Source organism: Alligator mississippiensis, chromosome 10, assembly GCF_030867095.1.
Source record: "Alligator mississippiensis isolate rAllMis1 chromosome 10, rAllMis1, whole genome shotgun sequence".
Classification (NCBI taxonomy): Eukaryota; Metazoa; Chordata; order Crocodylia; family Alligatoridae; genus Alligator; species Alligator mississippiensis.
Genome location: NC_081833.1, coordinates 72,048,159 through 72,068,331, shown reverse-complemented (window position 1 = coordinate 72,068,331; position 20,173 = coordinate 72,048,159). Strand labels below are relative to the sequence as shown.

The 20,173-nt window shown below is 43.5% G+C and overlaps 1 long non-coding RNA gene across 4 annotated transcripts in view; it reads right to left on the bottom strand.

The window, feature by feature from the left end:
* The window catches only part of LOC106740243 (uncharacterized), a 105,288-nt gene that overhangs the window by 75,636 nt on the left and 9,479 nt on the right, over nucleotides 1-20,173 (bottom strand). For all 4 annotated transcript variants that reach the window (XR_002090511.2, XR_009455307.1, XR_009455308.1 and 1 more), the window contains exon 3: nucleotides 9,777-9,953. This is a non-coding gene — a long non-coding RNA (uncharacterized LOC106740243). The remainder of the gene's footprint in view (nucleotides 1-9,776; nucleotides 9,954-20,173) is intronic.

Below are 20,173 nucleotides of genomic sequence, written 5' to 3'. Positions count from 1 at the left end.
AAAGGAAGTGGGAGTCAAGGAGAGTACTGAGACATGCTTGAATTGCACATGGCACGGTGATGGATGTAATTTAAACTATATGACAGAGAAACTAGTGGTGTTATAGCACATGATCATTTGGTTGTTAGCTGGTGGTATAGTTTGCTTGTACAGGCCAGTGGGGACAGTGGAGGAGAGAACTATTAAGCTCCAGAGTAACCCACAATTCAAGCTGTGTACAGAGGACTCAGAAGGGCCAGCAGACAACCCAAGACAGCACTTGGAAGTAATTAAAACAATTATAGTTCAGAAAGGTGACTGGCACAGAGCGTGAGAGAGAAGGTTGAATGGATGGCTTTCACTGGAGGGCATGAGAGATGCCAGGCTCTCCTCCCTCACTCCCACTGAACAGCATGGCATTCTGCGCTGGGTCCCAATGGAAAAAACGGTGATGTAAAGTAGTGCATCTTAGTGTAAATTAGGGCTTTGGAAACTGCTCTGGAAGCAACTAAATGTGAAGAGAAACCTATTCACATGACCCATGAGGGCAGGGAGGCAGCTGTAAGGGAAGCATGCAGAATTGGAGAAAGGAGAGACAGGACAAAGATACTCTAGAGAGTATCAGAGCTAGATGCAGAGACAATCCATCGGTTCAAACCCAGGGGTCGAGGGAGGAAATCTCTGAGCTTGTCAAGGCTAAACTCTAAATCTGATGCATAGTTCTTCTACTCCCCCCAGCAAGACCCAAAAAGTTATAATTTATCACCATGTAAAATTTTCTCTCTCTTTTGGCTGTGTTGAACAAACTACTCTTCAGTTTTGGCACATTTAAGGCATGCACATTTTTAAAATCAGGTTCACTGTGCCGTATTCTCAGAGGGAAAACTAACTGTTCTCCTTCAGTGGCATGTAGATAAGGAACCAAAGGACCCCGATTTGGGGTACCAGGTCAGAGTAGTGCCTCACCGAGTCAGAAAAGGCATAGGAAAAAATACATAATTCAGATAAGAAAATGAAATAAGGCACTTGATGGTTGCAGTTGCCTATTTTCCTCAGCATTTGGAAGATTTTGTCCAGGCAGAGATGAAGAAAAGTTCCTGGAAGGGAAAGCATGATGTATCCAGCCCCAGATTCAAATTTCTATTGATGATACAATTCTTCTTGGAAGGCTTTCAGTGCTAATTCACCAAAGAAAGGACCCTAAAGGCAAAATTATCCTCCCAGACCTTCACAAGAGTTTTCATCACTGAACATCTCTCTCAAACAGCAATCTCAGAGCAAACAATATGCTGGCATGCATCAACCGATGCATCTCAAGCAAAACTAGTGAAGTTATTCTCCCTCTCTACTTGGCCTTGGTGAGGCCACATCTGGAGTCCTGCATCCAGTTCTGGGCGCCGCACTTCGAGAAGGATGTGGAGAAGCTTGAGAGAGTCCAGAGAAGAGCCACTCATATGATTAGAGGCCTGAAGAGCAAGCCATACGAGGAAAGGCTGACAGATATGGGACTCCTCAGCCTAGAAAAGAGAAGACTTTGTGGGGATTTGGTGGCAGCTGGCACATATCAGGGGACAGCATCAAGGGCTAGGCCAACAACAATTCACCAAAGCGTTCCAGGAGAAAACCAGGAGCAAGGGTCATAAACCCCTAGAAGGTTTCAGACTGGATATAAGGAAAAACGTCTTCAAGGTTCATGTGACCGGACTCTGGAATAGACTCCCAGTGGGGGCGGTGCAGGCACCTACCCTGGAGACCTTCAAAAGGAGACTGGACACACACCGTGCTGGGGTTATTTGACCCCCCCCCAGTCTTTCCTGTCCAGAGCAGGAGGACTGGACCCCATGATCTCAAGGGGTCCCTTCCAGCCCTAAACTTCTGTGAATCTGTAAATACCCTTCATTTTGAAGAACAAAATCTGCTTTTGTTCCCATATGACCTCTTCACTTTCATTGTGGAAAATTACTGATATCAGAAATAAAGAATTAGAGATGAGGTACAGAGGAGGTTATGAATGAGTTTTTTACATTAAAGGGACAAATTGCATACCAGTTCAAGTTTCCTGAAGTCAGAATTTTTACACATCCTATTGCTCTTTGTCAAACTGCATGCCCCACAACTGGACATGTGCAAGTTCAGAGTTACACCTTCAACATCCTGCTTTCCTAGAAACAAGGATAACACTAATACCAATGGAAGATCAAGACTGATTGTGTGGATAGCTGCATCAATAGCAATAAGTTTTAAATGCACAAAATGTCAGCAAGACAAACAGCACTGAATCAATTCTGTTTGAAAATCCAGACAATTCTTTCTCCCTTTGCTTCAATTGTCTCGAGATGGGAGGTTTCTATTTTATTTTTGATAGCCTTAGAATCTGAGGAAGGATAATAAATGGTGGTGGAATGTAAGATAATTAATGCATTCCTTAGAAAATACACTATATCTCAGCAGGGCATAAATTGCAGCCAGTTTGACAGACACTCTTTAAAAGGAGTCATAAGTTGTGCCTGTGTTGTTTTGCCCCGAAGAATACTCCAATGATTTTTCTCTTGCTCTTCTGCATATGTAGTTATTAAACATTAATGGCAGGCCTGATTTGAATGACATTGTTGATGTCTCCTAAAAACACATGTACGAAAGGAACCATTGCAAATCACTTCGTGCAGCCAGCCATGAGTGGTAATGCACACCCATGGTTTATCTGCTTCACAACCATTTACTTCAGTGCTCGAATCCATGACTCTTTCCTGCTCTTTAAAGATGATGTTAAAAATATGACTTTCAGCCAGCTACATTCCTTTGGTTGGGAAGGATACAACAAGAACATGCCTGTATGAGCGGAGCAAAGTGAACAATTCGAGCCAATGTGCATCCAGTGAGATGGGTGAAATAAATGCCAGTTATAAAACTACCTTTTATAATCCATCCTACCAGTGCTCAGGTCAATTCCTGTACTCACATTGAGAAACACCTTACTCTATTCACTTTGCACATCCTATACCACCTCTTTCACAGTGTAGCAGCTGTGTCCTTCCAAGTGATGAACACCACCTATGAGTCCACACTCATTCAGAGTCCAGGGACATAGTGTCTTGGGAGCGAGCACTTTAAAACCAGAACCAGGCCACCAGGTATAGAGGGATTTCCTGCTGGACATAAAGCTGACGTAATGACTTCATCCCATCCTCCCTGCATCCCCAGTTATAGAAGTTAGGCAGGGTGTGGGGGGAGGCACCAATATGATGGTGCTGTGGGAACAACCCCGGGAGGGAGAGTGACTTTAGAGCAGCCCTTGGCTTGCAAAAAGTGACATAAGCCCCTTAGCTCCCACGCCTTTTGTTTCTCCACTGAGCAGTCTGGGCATTACTGCCAATCAAGCCCCCAGTGTGTCCTTGCAGGTTGTAATGTCAACACTTCTGTCACCAACGGCTGTCACGAAGGCAAAAGGCCCAGTCTCTATCAGACATCGAAGCCTTGAGCACGTTGGCAACTGATACAGGGAAATCATGCCTGCCTTACTTATGCCGATAGCAGCTTTATTCCAGGAAATAAATAGGAATAAGACCCACATGGGACCAAGGAACATGAGACTACCATAATGTGTGCCCCCCACCTGTGCCTAGATGGCTCTACCTCATCCCAGGAAGAATATGGGAGGGATCCGTATTAATACTGGGACAACGCTGAAGGGCTTGGGATGAGCCTCTCTCCAGATTCTGGCAATCCTAACACAATCCTAAAGGTTTTGGAAGCTCATCAAAGCTATTACCAGCTTGTTCCCAGACTCCCCCCATCCCCCTCTCCGCCCCCATAACATAGACTTTTCTAGACAATGATACCTTTAATTCAAATAATGGCACAGGAGGCTTGAGCTGAGAGGGTCTCTCCTGCAGCAGCTGCCTGGGCCTTATTCTGCATCCCTGACAGATAAATACTTCAACCACTTGAATTAATGCATATTCATTCAGCCAGAACAGGACTCTGCTTGGTGGTAATCATGGCCGGGACCCATAACAGCACTTAATGTCACCAGCCACCTAAATTTACTGTAATAAATGGAACGTTTCAATGGATTCCTAATGATTTCTATTATTAGAGCATAAAAGGCAGAGACCTGAAAAACCTAAATCACACATCTTATTGCCGTTTGAATGGTAATAGCTCTGCTGCCTGTTCTTCTGGCAGGCAGAGCGAGTCCCTCAGAGAAGAACCTGGCAAGTCCTATATGTATTCATGCAGCCGAACTTATTTTAATCAAGCCAGGCGTGATCAGAGACATGTTCATTTTACCACTGGCACATTATCACAGAGCAGTATATGGAAAGGACCTCAAAGCTCGAACTAGCTCAACTACTGCTGCCATCTCCCAGTATGTATCACTGAGTGTTAGCATGGACTGCCTAGGCTTTTTTCTTGATTTTGCTCTTGGGATATTCATACTCTGCCTTTCTGACGGCCTTTGTAGTAGCAGAAACACGTGTACTTCATTTCCTCTATCTGATCTCATTGAAGCTGTGGCTCCCAGCAGAAGAGGGTCTGACGTTAGCCAGGGTATTCTCTGGGACATGCCATTTTTAAATGTAATCCATAGGCCTCAGCCATGAAATTCAGAAGCACAAGTTTTCCCAGATAGATATGATAAAAGAATTTAAAAGATGCTTAAAGAGGTCTCCTCATACAGCCTCCTACTGTAGACACTGGACTAATTCTCTGATGACTTAGTTTGTATTAAGATATGTCTCCTGCTGTAGCTTCATTATCCCTTGCTAATTTTAGAGCCTCGAGATTGAGAGAGCCGCTCTGCAGGACTTCTATTAGTTATCAGGTAGGGGGGGAAACTGAAGAGAATGTCATTCAGTCATGGTCAAGAGCAGTGAATATGACTGTTGAATACAGCTGTAAGAGAAACTTTCTTTACAAAATAAAGACCTGTCTTTAGATACATCTGTACTGCCCTGATGCAGTGTATGCATGCATAAGTGTACGGCAAAAGTGGAAAAGCCCTCCAAGTATTATCAATAGTCATTTTGTGGGTTATCAGTCCTAAAGCACTCTTCAGTCCTGTGCTGTGAGGCAGTGACTTACTCCCAGTGGGGTGAAAACAGAACCTGAGAGAGAGGAATGGAAAAAAATATCCTGGTGCTGGACCTCTGAACAAGGCTGACTTTTACTCTGAATGCCTAAATCCCCATAACATGCTTGAAATGTTCCCACAGCTGTTCAAGGGAGTTTGAACTCAAACAACAATCACTTTCCATGTTTAAAATGATCACTGTCCTCAAAACTATTCTTTTCTGTGCACTTCAAAGCTCCCATCCAGAAATGACTGATCCCATAGCAGCAACGATGGTGTGAAGAACATCACAGTGAAATACATACAGAACAAGTGCCTGAGGTTTGCCTTCAGGTTCGTTATTAATCTCACTGAAGACAGTGGGGGTAGCAATCGTGTAAGAAGAGTAGAATTTAATCCAGGACACTTAAGAGAAGAAGAGCAATGTGGTGCAGAACAAGCAGCTATCAAGGAAGTCCTTTCACACGGCCCACACCCAACACATCTCTGCTTTGTTCAAGGGGACCATCAGTAAGTGTAAGAAAGTAGATCAGCCCCCAAATCCATTGAGCCGGAGACAGCAAATCCTTGAAGAGCACGGTCAAAGGGAACTATACCAGTCAGGACATTGTTATTCCTTTCCCTGAGCCTGAAGCAAAGGGGTGATGCTTGCTGGTGGCTTCTCTTACATTTGCCCCAGGCCCTGCCACCTGTCTGCTCTCAACCTTCACCCACTGCCGAAACACCTGATTTTGGATCACCAGCCTCACCGGCCCTGTGGTACTGTAGGTCCCATAACGGGCCACACCTGGTGTGTATCAATAGCTGCTGAACCAGAACTTCCTAAATCTTATGTGCTGGAGGCTGCAAGTGGGAGAGCCACAGGAAAAGCCCTGGTCATGCCCTGATCACTCTCCCTTCCAGCATCCGTCTCTGCTGCTGCGTGGCACAGGATACTGGGCAAGTCGGACCTATGGTCTGACTTAAAAAATGACAGACCTTATGTTCTCGTTTATCATAACCTGGGTGCATCTACTCATGCGCCCAACTGCGCAGTTGTTACTGTTACAGTCATTTAGTACTTGCTGTCATTTAGGACTCGCGGTACCGAGTCCTAAATGACAGCGGAGCTGACGCTATGTCACCGTAGCTCATCACTATGGATGTAGTGTCTTGTGTAGAGGCACCCCCTGATACCTAAATAACGGAGGGATGTGGGGACATTTAAAAGAACTTGTGAATGAATACAACCATGCTGAACAAAGTTAAAAATGGATTGAGCTGGAACTGAGCACTTCATTCATTTCTATTTTCCCTTTCTTCCCAGCAATGCCCAGTCCTCCAATGCAGCATGTTCCCAGCGGACAGGGCACTGGATTGGGAATCAGGATACCTGGGTTCTGTTTCTGGTTTTGCAAGTGACTTTCTGTTTCATCTTTAGCAAGTCACTTTGTGCATGTCTCTCTCTCTGTCTCTCCTTCTCCATTGGCAATATGGGATAATGATATTTAAGATACAAAGCACTATGAGATCTCTGGATGAAAACCTCTATATAAATGTTAACTACTGCTATGACGACTGCCTGATTGCAATGCATAAAAACAAAATAACAACACTTCGGACAACAATTTGGAGTGGTAAGGGACAGGTGAATGATGGTCTTAAAGAATGAATTAGTGAATAAGTTGTGACCACTTTTGGGTAGAGCGGCTTTCCAGACAAACATAGAGCTTTACGGCAAGGGGGAAATGCAATCTGCTTTTAGTTTTAATGCTATATCCATTAAAATGCAACGTGTCTGCAAAGCAGATATCACAATGTCTCTCAAAACAGCCAAAGTGGCAATATAATTTGTCATTCTTATTAAAGGATGTGAGGGAAATGTTGAGAAACTGCACGAATAGGCTATGTTTAACTAATAAAACTCCTTGAGATGACAGATTTCCTGAGGTATGTTATTTTGTATGCTTTGCTGCTGAAATCTTCCTAGAAGTTGACAAATACCATCAGGATTAGAAGCAAACAAGTAATTCACAGCAAATAACTTGTGTGATGAATGCCACTTACTTTTCTGCTCATGGAGTAGTGTAAATTTTAGAAATTCATCTGATTTTCTTTTCAAACATTATTTGCTTGGTAGACTGATACTGTTCCATGCATTGCATATAAAATTCAAATTGCACTGCTTTCAGTTGTGATTGGAGGATAAATAACACAGGGTTTGTTTTTCCCTTGTTAAATTGGTATGCAAGCATTTCCAATCCCCCTGACATGTAGTGGCCAAATCTTTAAATTCCTTCTACAGTTGGAAATAAAATTTGTTATAAAAAATAGATAAAATTCTAATGAATTTAGATTCTGGGGGTTAAACAAAGGAGGGGAGTGGGTTCAGGCAGACACAGGAGAAAATGAACTCTCTCACCTATGAAATAAAAAAGTGAAAGACATGGGAACCACTAGCTGTAAATCCTAAGAGATAAGAGTTCGCTATAGGAGAGAAGAATTTCTGTAGGAGGTAAGAGATCAAAATCTTGTATTGTATTACACAGCTATGAAATACTCCTGGATATAATGAAAAGAAGTTAGTAAAAAGTTCACCAGATTTTTGTGGGAACCCTGCTACAAGCAGGATGAGGTGGTGCTCTGGTCATTGTGGAGATTTAAATTATGGTATTGTAAACTAATCCGTTATTTTAAAGTACTATCAGGATGTCAGCCACACAATCCTATCTGTAAGGCGTCCTCAAATTATATCAGTCCCTAGTGATTTCATGACTATTTTTTGATGATATTTCTGACTTCTTAAAAGCTACATATAAGGGAAAAGTCTCAAGGCCAAAAGCCATGATAGTCTCAGACAGTGATTCTCGACCAGGGTGCTGCAGCACCATGGGGTGCCTTGAGAGCCTTTCAAGGATGCCATGGGGTGCCACATAATGTCAGCACTGCTAGGTGTGCAAACACAATTCACAAGATAAACCCAGAGGTTTCAAATAGAAATCCATAGAAACGTTCTGACCTGCGGTAGGCTTTCTGAGTTCTTTGCAACAGAAAAAAAAATTTCTATTATTTTTCTGTAGTCAAAAAAAACAATTAAAAATGAAGAGCTGGCATTTTCTGAGACACACTCAATTTTCTTGAGTCTAATAATGGCTGCCTTGAGTCTAAAAAGGTTAAGACCATAAAGCACTGAAAGGACATTTAGCTTTAAGCATGTGAGCAGTCCCACTGACTTTTCTAGGATGATTCATGTGATTGACTGCACTGGCGACTAAGTATTATGGACCAACTGCATGAGCTGAGACCCCAGATCATCTACCACGGTGCAGCTCAGAAATCACAGGGTTAATTTTTACCTTGGCACTTTCTAATCTTTTCTTTGCCTGCTTGCTGGTAATGCATGGAGGTTAATTGCTGAATGCGAGTGCCTTGGCTTTGCCTTCGGCATTCCAATTGAAGCTTATATATGTCAATACCTGCACCCAGCACTGATTAAATGTCTTCCTTTCAAGTGCATACAAAGGGCGTTTTTAAACTGTAGCATGCAGCATTGATCATTACATTATCGCTGTGTTAAACTTAATTTCCTCTTCATTTTTCTAGTCAAGCTCTGTCATACTATATCAATACTGGTGGCAACATGCTGATTGATTCTCTCCTTTGGCAGGCAAGCATGCTATAGGGAGATCGGGACACTGCTCGTATGCCATCCCCACAACACTGGATGCTCTTATCCATGTTTGAAAGTGGAATTAACTTGGGCTTTGTGATCTTCCGTCCTCCCAGTAGCAAGCAATTAATGAGCGCATCTGAACAGCGTGAAAAGGCCTTGGAAGTAGTCTAAGGGAGCACTGTGCAAAGGGGAAGGCTTTCTGCGGCAGGCACAAGCATGCCTGGGCCCTGAGTGACACCACCTTGATTCAGTTTTACTCATGGCAACAACAGAATATTTCTGATGTGTCTTGATTGGCAACTACCAGGGGCTGGAATGTCCCCAGCTCTTACTCAGTCATGAGAGGAGAGACGGGGGCAGAAATGCTGGCTGTGGCTTCAGGCCAGGAGAGTGAAGACCAGTCGTGCAATATTCCAGTCTTTGAAGAAGCGGGAGGGATGGAGGCAGAGAAGGGAACGTAGCAAGAAGGGCTATGGCTACTACATCCCTGCTCTCCCTGCCAAGTGTCACAGGAGTTAACCAGACAGAGCTTGGGAGTTGGCTGATCTGGGGGACAGGCGGAAGCAGCTAGTTCTTCCTCCCAGAACAAGGAGAGTGTTGAAAAGAAAGTGTCCCTTTGTGAGAGGTGAGTCCTTGCAAAAGCTTCTCTTGACACGGGCAAGGAGCTGGCACCTTTCATGGGCAAATAAACCTTTCAGAAAGCTTCCCAGTAGTTTCATCATCAGTTATTGGCTCATCAGTGATATGTAGCCGGACACCACGTCCATTAAATGAAATACTGCAGAAACACGGTGGTGATTACCTCTCCATGAACCCCAAATGCCAATAAATGCAATCGAGGACAACTTACAAATCAAAGGGGATAATAACAACTAAACTCTTGCCCATGTGAGCAAGTCCTTTCCTGATATTTAAGATCCATTTCTAACCCATCTGCATCTCAAAACACAGATTGGGATTTTGAGCATTGTGTGATTTAGTAATATTTAGCATTTTATTAACAGCCCAGGGTCAGGGCAGCACACAGAGACATTACCCCAGGGGAAGAAGAGGAATTTAACAGAGTCTCACTTTGGTCCCTGCTTCCTCCAAGTCCCAGGGAACGTTTCCTGGTGCAGCTCACTTCCTCTCTGGCACTGACTCAGCTGTGCCGGCTGTGGCAGTAGGGGTCAAACCTTGGCTCTCACGGTCCATCTTCTAAATGAAAGGAGCCACTTGCAGAGAACACTCTTCACCTTGCATTACAACCTGCAAAACAAGCAAGTCTAACTCAGCACCAACGCGTAGATCTGCTGGGACAGAATCTCTGTGCAAGTCCCTTGCCACTTGAAGCCAAAAAGTTGCATTCGCAAAATGCAATAGATAAATCATACGACTCTTGCTACCACCATAATTTTTAAAACATTTTTAGCACAATGTTCCTAAGTGTGCACCCGGTAGGCGTACCTCCTCTGTACAGACCCTATTCCTTATCTGTCATATATTCCTGTGCTACCGGCAATATGAGTGGTGTTCGGAAATTAATTAACAAGCCAAGGTCCTAACCATTTTTTTCTGATAGGTTCAATTTAGTAATTTGCAATAGCAATTACAGGTGTTCTATATCTATCACCATTTGTGCTCCCTACATACTAGTAGCACAGATCTGAACAGTGGTGATAACTAAATTATTCAGGGTATATTAATAATTCCAAGTCAGTATAATCAAATTTCTACTGCATTTGATTATGAAGAGTACAGGGGAATAATCACAAGTTTTAAATGAAGTTTACATGATGGCTGGTTGAATAATGGAAACAATCTTCTGTAATAATATATTGAACAAACATTGCCTGACAAATACTTGGCATATTATATTTTTAAATGGCATTTGCCAGCTCTAGTGTACATTAAGATGCAAAACAAACAAATAAACACAACCACAAGGGTGAGAAATAAGAAAGCTAAAGTACATATAAATTATATAACCTTAACTTCATTCCTGCCACATGGTAATAATAAAAATGCATACAAATACAATCTGTTAGTAGTAATGATACAATGCAATTTCTTCCAGTTGTATTGGTCTATATATATAAGCTTTATTGCTTGCTCCTTGGATGACTTCCTGCCACACCAAGGAGGTCAGTGCTGGTCATGTATGTCAGCCATGACCTGGGATGACCTCGACTGACTTCCACCCAACATAGATATAAGCTCTTTCTGCACATTGCAGGTGTTCAGGTACCTGACTGTAATGCTCATGTTGCACAACCCTGCCTATTTTGATAGCAGATATTGTTAGACACTGTTCAATACAAGTAAATAATCATATTTAAATGTCAGGCTCTCACTGGCCTAAAAAGAGGTTTGCATCTCAGAACTGCTACATTAAAAGATTGAAAATAATTATGCACCATCAATCCTGCCTAAAGATAGGCAGTGTTCCTGAGACACGAGAACAGATATTTTCTCCCCTGCACAGACAGATATAGCTCTCATTTATCATATACTCTATGTGTCCTACTGTAGTTTGTGGCAGCACAAAGAACTAGTTCCCATCAATATTAGCTGCTGATATTAGGGATGTAATGGAAAAAATGGACCAAAAATCCATGAATACTAGTTCTTTATCACAGAACAATAAAAAGAAATAGCCCTTTAAAAAATGCACAGTCCTGTGTTGTGAAGGCAGCAAAATGCAGGGCCCAGAGTGAATAACTCAGCTCTCCATAGGGACTGTTTAGCTGAAGTGGAATGGAGATCTAAAGACATACTGAGTGCATCTACACGTGAAATTAAAGTGAAGCAATAAACTTCAGAGCAGTTTCACAGAGTCAACTACTTCTGGGTGCAGTCTACACATGCGCCCAGGACAGCAGCACCTTGAGCCAGGCTGCAGCAGCCCAGCCTGGCAGGGACCATGGGGGATCAGCCCCAGGCTCTGGGTGGCAACACTGGGCAGCAGAAGGGCTGGTAGGGGCATGAAGGTCTGACAGGAGTCTGGCTCTTGGCTGGCTGGGATGACTGGGAGCAATTTAAACTTGCAGTCCTTGTCTACGTGTGTGTTTAACTGCATGTAATGACCCCGCCATAAGATTGTACTGTCCCCAACAGTACTATTTATGGCAGAATTAAGTAATGTGCTGGTATTAGGGCACAGTAAATGTGTAGACTGTGATGCTTTACTGCAGAGCTAATTAGTCTACTCAGCAGTAAAGTGAACATGTAGATGCAACCACTGGGATAGCTGGTGTAGGTCACTCTAGCAGCATTGATCCAGGGAAGGTACCTGATTTACACCACCAGAAATGTTAGCACACTGTGAGGAAAGACTTGGAGGAAGTGTCATGTGAGTTAGTTGCATCTGAAACATTGCAGTGCATGAATGAAAGCGTGGTGGCATGTTTATAGAGTGAAATGAACACCAAAGATGGCAAACTTTCAGAGCAATGTGGCAGCTGAAAGAGCTACTGTAATCCGGGGATATAGAAGCATCCGAACGGAAAGTAGCGGAAAGGAGTGATTTTACTTTTACGTAATGCCCTGGTAAGACTAATGTTGGAGTACTGTGCGTAGTTCTGGAGTCCATATTTTTAAAAAGGATTTCAGAAAAACTTGGAACAGATGTAGAAAAGCACCACAGTAATGACTGGAGGCACAATACCTTACAGCAGAGGCGGGCAATTACTTTGGGCGGAGGGCCGCTTACCTAGTTTTAGCAAGCTGTCGAGGGCCACATGGGTAGCCCCATCCCTTGGCAGGTACCCCGCCCTCTGCTCACCATCTTGGGACCAATGTCCCAGGGCCAGTGCAGGCTGGTAGGGGTCTGTGAAGCTGGGCTGCACTGTACCAGCAGGGAGAGGGGGGAGCTGGCCTGGCTCCATAGAGCCCTTGCCGGCCAGAACCCCATACCCCTACCACCCTGCTCTGGGCCCATCTGGTGCTGGCCCTGGGCCCCAGTGTGGGCCCCACACTCCTGCTCACTCTCAGTGCCCCCCAGCCCCAAGGTACAGGCGGGGGGCGGCATTGCAGCCCCAACCCCACACTCACTGGCAGGTAATGAGCTGGTGCTGAGTGCAAAGAAAAGTGGTCCCTTGCCCGCCCCGTGGCTGGTGCTCCCTGCTGCGGCCACTTGCAGCCCGCAAGGGGCTGTCCTGAGCAGGCACTGGCAGACCCAGGCAGGCTGTGAGTGGCTGCAGCGTGGGACGCCAGCCACAGGGTGGGCATGGGGCTGCTTTTCCTCCCCGCCACACACAGCACCAGCTTGTAACCCACCCCCACTGCCAGCCTGGGCCCTGCACCGGCTCTGGGCTCACCCATCGGGGTTGTACACAGCGGCAGCAGCTGCAGCCCCCCGGCTTGCTGTACCGGGCAGTGTTTGCTGCTGCTGCCCGCCCAGAGCTCGCACACTAGGCAGCACGGGGGGGGGGAAGCCCTGCTGTTGGGCTTCCCCTGGGTCCTACTGCCCCTGGGTCCTGTCATTTTTTTACAAGAACCAAGGACAGATCAATATTAATTTTCTAAATGTTTTAGAGGCCCCGCAGGCCAAATAGAATAGCCTTGCAGGCTGGATTCGGTCCTCGGGGCATATTTTGCCCACCCCTGCCTGAGAGTGAATATCTGATTAGTTTAACAAGAGGAAATTGAGGGGTTACCTGATAAGAGTGTATTAGTACTTTAACAGGAAGGAAGTATTAGGCACTAAGGAGCTCTTTAGTTTCCAACTATTACTTCTTTAATACCTGCCTGCACTACATTAAAGTCAGCCAAGTACAAATTATAAATTAGGAAAAATTGTTTAACATGTGATGACTCATGGCTGGGACTAACTGTAGCAATCTGTGTGAGTCTTGGAAAGAGAAGCATAGTTGAGATGGTCAGGTTATCCTAGACTCTTTCAAACTTTTGAAAACTGCCTTCAGGAAAATGAAAACACACCCACACTCACCTTACCCCGTCACTCTGATATCTGTTGTTAAAGACCAAAATATCTTATATATCCAATCACTGCTGGCATCAGCCTGGCCAGCCCCTCACAGCCCTTACTTTAGGAAAAGCCATGTGATTCCATGGAGTAGGTTGAAGTGCGGGAGAAGGGACTATCAACATCTTCTGAGTAATTATTATGCTTACTGTTCCACTGGCAAAATATCAAGTCTTTCTGAAAAATAATATCCTGATGTACTCCCCCATGCACACACAATTTTATTAGCCATCCCTTCTGCTTTGCCTGGCCAACCAAGCTTATGAAAAAAGAGTTGTATGCTATCTGCTTCCTATAATTTACTCAGAGGTTTTTTTTGAAAGCATCTTTAGTGACAAGCACTAATGTTCAGGATGCAGGGCCCTGTTTTCACTTACTTCTCTGTGATACGTGATTGCTCTGTTTACTCTATATAAGATTGTTCAAACTATCCTCACAGAAGGAGTAAAATCCAAGCTGTCTTTTCTTTTTTTTTTTTTTACACATATTTAATTCCAAGATGAACAATGCGTAAACTGAGTTTCTTATTAGTACCAGAGTGTTCGCTGTGGAGCAGAATAAAAGCTGTGCATACAGCACATGTTTTCAATGCCACATTTACAACTTGAAGAAACTGAAATTTTTGAAGGAGGCTGGGGTGGACATGGGTATTTGATTAAGTGGCTTCAATTTAAAGCTGCCTGGCTAAAGGGTTTTATGGAGTGCCTATAGCCAGAGTGAAGATCTCCATTGCACCCATCCTATAATCTGTATGGTGAAAATGTAAAGTCATTTTATCTGCTTAAGCTGCCAACTAGGTAATGAATAATATCAGCTGCAAAGCAGTCAACTGCAAGGTTTCAAGAGGCATGAGTCAGGACAGAAGGGGAAAAAGGAAGAAGAGCTGTTCTGAACTGGTTCCCTATGAGTCCTGATTGGCTGCTCTACTGTAGGAGTGGGACACAGCCAATCAGAGAGACGATTCCCCCAGGCAGGACTGGAATTTGCAAGTGGGGTCTAGAGCAGAGGCGGGCAATTTTTTTTGGCGGAGGGCCACTTACCAAGTTTTGGCAAGCTGTCAAGGGCCGCATTTACCCCTCTGGCGCAGGGAAGTAGGAACAGCCGCATGGTCCCAGGCCAGAAGCCTCTCCTAGGCAGGGGCTTCTGGTTGGGGAGGCAGGGCTGGAGAGGCCTTGCTACTGGGTCCTGCTGACAGCTTCCCCTGGGTCCTATTGCCCCTGGTTTCTGTCATCTTCAAAAGGCATCCAGGAGCAAATACATATTATTTTTTTAAAAAATTTAGGGGCCCCACAGGCCAGATAGAATGGCCTGGAGGGCCGGATCCAGCATCTGGGCTGTATTTTGCCCACCCCTGGTCTAGAGCGTCTCAAAAAACTCAGGAGAGTTGGCAACTCTGCAATCATGATGGAATCTGATCCATAAGAAAAAAGGGATACTGGCAGGCCCAATTCAGTAGATCATTCCCATTTGGCAAAGCCAAACTTTCAGCCACATGCATGTACTTAAGATAAGAATACACTTAAGTGCTTTGCTGAAGAGCAGTGGGTTTAAGCACATGCCTAATATTTTGCTAAACTAGACTCCTATTTGCTAATCTAAAGGTCACTGAAGTCTATAGAAAGACTGGATGGACTTTGGATCAAGCCTATAATGAGCAACTGTTTTCTCCTCTTTGTATTCTGTGTACAATGAGCTCTGCTCATCTTCGTCTTCAACTAATCCCACCTGTCCTGAAATGCAAAGGTACAGTATTACTTGAATAAAAGGATCTGTTCCCTCACTTCATTTAATTCCTCTCCTGGGGAAACAAGTCGCAAACAGAGAAAAGAAGGGTCCATTATCAAAGCCACTATTTTCTGTGGTTCTTTAAAGACTCTCATGAGCTTCTGTGCATCACACATATTGTATGAATTTCTCTTGATATGGCATAAGCATCCAGTCTTTTGGCCAGGGAAATAAAGAACAAATAATTTATCACAGAAATGTGGGAGGCCAAGCACGCAGGTTGTAAACTAATTCTGTGCAAAATCTGGAGAACCAGCTGTCCCGATCTTGTGATGTAGAATGTTATTTATTGTTTATGCAATACGCTGACATGCTAATCTCTCTAGTTAGCAAATGGACAATGAATAAGGAGGAATTATTTTGTTGTGGTTACTTCTCAGTAGCCCTTCTCCTAAGATACATAATACTCCACAGACTCTTACAATACGTTTTGCTAGGATACAGAAGTGTAGAGAACAGTACAGAATGAAGACTACACAGCTCAGCACTGTAAAACAAAGAGGACAGAGTTGCACATCTTATTTTAAACAGAGAGATCATTTACTATGAAATGCAGACACCGGTGGGATGAAAACCAACACCTCAACCATTTGGAACAGGAAATGAAGAAGTAATCTGCACAAAGAATTAGGCAGGCTATATGTGCCAACCCATATTTGACTGGAGTATTGCAGATAAGAGCCATTCGTTCTTATCATGACTGAAAAAGCAACAAATGCTGTATTAATTAAATGCCAACCGATTCTGGAGGTGGGATTTTACAAGGGAATTTAGCATCGAATTAACTCTGCTGATATTAAGGAAACTGAAACTTTACAAAGGACTTTATTAGGAGCAAGGATAGACCAGTTCTAAGCATTTATATCTAATACCACATTTCCAGATTTTCTGCAAAGCTTTTATAATTAGCCCTAGACACAGAAATATTGCCATTCCCATTGCCCTCTCTGCTTTCTCTTCCTGGATTCCACACTCATTCATTTATTTTCTAGCTCCCATCTGTCTTGACTTAAAAAGAATGCTTCTATCCCGGTTTTAAAGAGTTTAGTGGAGGATACGTAGCAAAATACAAGAAGTGGGGGTTTTTTTCCCTTTAATCTTGACCTGGGATGCAAAGTTGTATTCCACCATTCCTAATTTATTTGTAAAAGTTCTTTTAATTTAATAATGGCAGACAAAGAATCATGGCAGAGCAGGAACTGAAAGTAATTAGATATTCTCCTCCATACACAGAGAAAGTATTTCTTATAATTAAATACATCCAGCTTTGTCTGTTAGGAGCAATGGAAATACCAATGAACCTTCTAGGAGATCATCAAGGAAAATTCATTCGACTCCAGGGAATTTAAACCACTAGGGTAGTTTTTTTTTTAACCCTAACATCAACTTAAATATTCAGCACAAGTACATCTGATATGTGCAGAGAATGAGTGAGGAATGCTTTTTTCACATTACTGGTAATTTTTATATGAAAGGCCACGGTATATCAGCTGAAATGACCTTGCCATTTTTATATTTCCAATTGCAGGATTGAACAATGGCTTGAAAATGAAATGGCAGAGCTCATATTTGGTCAAGGCAGAAGCAGCACAGTTTTCTGGACAGCGATCTATCTATCTAGATAGATAGATAGATATCTATATCTATATATATAGCTGTAAGAGATAGCGGAAGTAAGGTGGAGAATGAGAAAGCCAACAATAAAAAATGAGCAGTCAGAAATATTTAAATTAAGCAGTAATGACCTTGGTACAAGGCTATTCTTAGGGATTAATGACTGGCTGGAGGAGATGATTGGCCAACATGTCTCTTCTCTGCTTAAACCCCCAAACTCCTATCAGTTTAGCTCCACCACAAAAATGTTGTTAGCACCAACCACTGGCAGCTAGTAATGATTTAAAGCACTGCATGCTGGAGGCATGTTCTGAGCCTCATCTATGCTAAAAACCTTTAGCAATGATTTTCACAATAAAGTGTAGCAAGAAAAAGGCTGCTCTGAAAAGCTGTGGGTCATCATTCAGATCTCATACATGGCACTACAGAGGTAGGCAATTATTTTGGGCAGAGGGCTACTTACTGAGTTTTGGCAAGCCATTGAGACCTGCATGACAGGCAGCTAGGGGCAGATAAATATTAATTTTCTAAATTTTTTAGGGGCCCTGCGGGCCAGATAGAATGACCTGGTGGGCCGCATCTGGCCCGCGGGCCGCATTTTGCCCACCCCTGCACTACGCATTAAATAGAAATCACCTTGAAGCCCATTGGAGTCTAGCTTAGGATGTGCTTTTTAGCAAAACACCTAAAAGTCATTTTTAACTGGCACACGCCAAAGCCAACATAACCTGTATCATTAAAAAAGGCTGCAATAGTAGCCTGGTCCTCCCTTTATTTTCAGACTGGGATTAAATATTATCTTCTCCTTTTTCTAGCTGGAATCTCATCTCGAGTGCATCAGCTGGTGTACCTTTGGGATGTAAACCAGAAATTTCTCAATATTTAATTAGCATTGGGCAGACTTTATAATCTAGTGGGTGCATCTACACGTGTCAGTATGGTGACGTTGTTACTACACCAAAAGGAAGTACTAAATCACGGTGCGGTAACAACCCGTACTGCGCAATACACATGGCACATGGCCATAGCACCGTGCGATAATGGGGGAGCACATCGCTACGGTGAAGTAGCTGCTGGTCACGTGTAGATGCCTGTGGTGCTACACTGCCGTAGTGCATTGTTACGAGGTGTAGATGCGCCCACAGAGTCCTCCCAGGAAATGCTGGTAGATTCAGTCTTTTCTTTCCCCCCTATATTATATAACACGAGCGCAGAACTTTAAAACACAGACAGCTCAATCCTGAAATATGCTAAGAGATTCCTCAAGCTGCCAGGGGCATATGATTCCCAGTGGAAGTCAAAGGTGCTTAGCAGGATCAAACTCTTAACTGACAATCTTTTAGGCTGAGAGGAAGGCTGCCTTAATTAATGAGATAAAACTGTGAAGACATGGGCTTATCAGTTTACCTGTTAAACCATCAAGTAACTTTATTGTGTTGCTCCCTGTCTTGAACTGTTCAGATGACTCCCTGACTCAACTAATTAGGTTCAAAATGCACACACTGCAAAAAAACAGTAAAGCCTGACTTTTCCTGTTAATATACTTGCAATTAATAACCTCAAGTAAACCAGATGCACCTGCTGCTGCTTAACAACAGGAGCACCCCAGCACGTACTTCTATACACTTAGATATGCATTTATCCCAGCTGTCATCATCTAATTAGCTCAGAGATGCAAGCAAGGAATACTGTACACTCAGAGCAAAATTCCCATGTTCAAAAGTGATTTAGGCAAGGAGGGCCCAATTTTCAAAGGTTCTGCTGGCACTTCAAGATGTAAACCAGATGTAGATACCTAACGGGATTTCCCAAAGCACCTAAGCAGGTTATAACTGCTTATAATTCCCACTGAATATCAGATTCTATGGCCAAGATCCTTCAAGGTACTTAAGCATCTCACTCCCTTGATTTCAAGCAAAAAATCTTTGAGGGCTGGTCCTATACTATAGCTGTTTAGGCACCTAAAATGCAGATGGGCAGCTAGTGGGATGTATAGAAGCACCAACTCCTACGTGTTTCAATGGGAGCTGGGCTCCTGCGTACTTTGGGGAATCCTACATTTGCGCATCTTTAGAAACCTAGCTCTAGGTCACTCTGGGGAGTTAGCTTTTCAAAGTTCAGTTGCAGTGTCTCAACTTATTCCACTGACGTTTGCTTGTGGCTTTTGGCAAATCTAAGATTCATGAAATACAACTGAAAAACAATCAATGTGTTGGTCAGATTTTGCTCCTTTGATGTGGGCTTGGTCCCTACCCTCCTGGCTTCACAACATTCCCTCATGTCTCCTTAATGTAGGAGCTCGTTAGGAAAGTACTGAGCAAACTGGAAATTTTGATCCCATGTTGCGTTTTCCACAAGTAGCCGCATCTTGTTGTGATTAAAAAAAACAAACTATGGGATATGTTCACTCCCAGGACAATCTGTTCATTTCTTCCAGTCCAAATGTGATTGTGTCACCAGGATGAGAGCAATTAGCCCAGTTTTGCTAAAGGGCGAACACTGCACTCTTTGCTGCACCCCTTGCAACGCACAGCAGCAACTGTATGACCTGAGAGTGCTCAGCACTGGTGTGAATGAGGCCATTGAAAAGCAAGGTCCATCCTGCAGGTTCTCATTTACTGTGTTGGCATATGTAGCAGTCCACACTATATGGAAGAAGATTATTCTCAAGGAGACCCAATGCAGTTGCTGACCGGCTTTAAAGAGCCTGATCCGAGGTTCTCACCATCTCGCTGACATCACAGAGGCTACAGAGGAAGCGAATCCTCCTTTCTCCCTCTGATCTGTAAAACTCCCTTTGCTACAGGAGCGTTCATCTCAAACTCCCTATTAATTAGATGAGCTGAAACCCAATCATCTCCATTTAATTAGCACCACAAAACGACAACATGTGACTATGGGGTGACTGCTTTTTCTTGGAGCTTTAATGAGATGCCCTCTGGAAGGCTTATAATAATTAATAGGGATCGTAGCCTCTGTTCCATAACGTAGGTCTCCACATTTCTGTCAATAAAATGTCAAATGCAGGTGGGATCCATAAAGACCAAAACGTTTTAGTCTGAGGCATTCTTCGTGAGCCATGAACAGAGCTCCTGTGATATAG